A 2,189-nucleotide genomic window follows, 5' to 3' on the forward strand; every position below is an offset into this window, starting at 1 on the left:
CGCAACATCAATAGACTTGTGCCTCTCAGAAATTACCAATAGACTTGACTAAGGCGTGATTCGCTGCCTGAGATGAGACAGAAAAAATGACTAGCCCTCCTTTCTCCTTTCCTCGACCACAACAAATGCAAGGGATTACGTTTGAATTATCATCTTAGGTGATAGCCATAAGTTGATTACCTTCATATTTAATTACCATACAATGGGTGTCATCAATAGAAATAAATGATTTGCAATACCCAAAAGCCTTTATGTAAGGATAAAATGTCAAAAACACCTAATAAAACATGCAATGTATTATCACCACGTGTTATAAATTGCACCCAAGTACCTAAATCAACATAGTTGTTAGAACATGTTAAATTACAATGAACCATATGTAACTAAATGCAACATAATAAATCGTATCTAGTAAGTATATATGTATTGTGAATAATCACCTAAGAAGCTTGTTGTATGATTCCTCATAATCTCTATGTATCTTCACAATGACTTTCTGTTTTATAAGCAAAAAATTTTTTGTAAGACGCTTTGTAACTAAAGTAATTCTCAACAGATCCCTGAAGAACTCTTAGGCTAATTGTTGGATCCGTTTTGTCCATAATGAATATGTATTCAACTACCAACTTCAAGTCTAACCATCCATGGTCCTGACTTAATGATGTTTGCAATGCAAGAATGGGACCGTTGTATCTCTTCACCTTCCATTTTTTCTGCTTTTGATGATAAGAAATGTGTATGAACTATTGACAATCCAACCTAAACTAAGTGCATTGTACATCATACTTCAATTAGTTACTCTCTAATATTTTATACTCCATAGCTCTCCTAATACTATAATACATCTTTACTGCCATGACGACTTCTTCTTTATTTTCAAATTGTTATCCAATCTCAAACTCATTCGTTGGATTATCCTTAGGGCCTCTCTGACCAAAAGACCAATCTCAACTTATTGTGTCGAGGTTCAACGTGGAATAGTAAGCGAGATGATCGTACAGTTTGAAAATAGTAGATTGTGTTAGTGCAACTTGTGACCTCATAAAATTGTTCAGCTCTTCATCTTCCTCCTCAAATATATTTACGGCTTCAGCGTCTACTTCTTTATCACTGGACACAGGGTTAGCTTGATAAGAATCTATCATTGAGTTGTCTCTGATCTCAGAACCATCATGGTTTTCATAATTTTCTTCCAACAACCCATTATTATAATCTTCATGTTTTGACTTCCCTCGAATGACATGTTTAGATCAACCATCAATCTTCTAATATTTGCTCTAACTTCTCCACTTGCAGGATTCTCATTACCAACTTTTGAAGAGGTCTTCACACACCGATCAACCATAAATACAAGTAACTCCAACATATGGACATTTAATAGTATGTAATATAAAATTTTTCAACATTAGATTTCTAACTTCGATTGGCAAGTATACAACGATCGGTCGAATAAAACTAAATACAAATATCCATCTTGATCAAATACAATTTTTTTTTATCATAATGAATTGATAACAACGGTATTTCAGACATTTTAAATGATAAGAATGAGAATAATAAGTTGAATGAGAGATAAATGAAGACAACTAATTCACTATTGTGATTTATAAGGAGGCATTTTTTGTTATGGGGCTGGAGCAAGTTCGTCCAAAGAATAGGTAAATCTTGGAGTTTTTGTGTAAGTTCGCCATTGGCATGAGAAAAATTGGGTAGTATTACGAAATTCGATGTGATAGACAAACTTCAGCACAAATACATAAATTTGTTGATGTGTTAGACGAATTTGTTACTGCGTCAAAAAAAAATAGATCTCGAAAAATAAAGATGAAAAAAGTTGTTATGAAAATAATATTCTTTATTTTATTTCAAAGAAACATTTTTTATATCTAAAAATTATGATTTAGTGGTCAGTTGTATAAAACTCAAATAAAAATACATTTAAAAGGGAAAAAAAATAAAATTGATTTTAAAGTATAAAATTTAGAGTGATTGAAAGTGGCGATAGAATGACGGTGATAACAGTGACACTAGAAGAGTTATAATAGTTAGACAATGGTAATAGGTGATTGAAAGTGACAGATAAAATTATAATTTTAGAATAAAAAAAAAGATGTAAAGAGAAATAAAAAAATAATTCAAAAGAATTATAGGTGAATAAATTTATTTAGTAAATAAATTAATTTATAAAC

Source organism: Arachis ipaensis, chromosome B05 (genome assembly GCF_000816755.2).
Source record: "Arachis ipaensis cultivar K30076 chromosome B05, Araip1.1, whole genome shotgun sequence".
In the NCBI taxonomy this organism is placed as follows: Eukaryota; Viridiplantae; Streptophyta; class Magnoliopsida; order Fabales; family Fabaceae; genus Arachis; species Arachis ipaensis.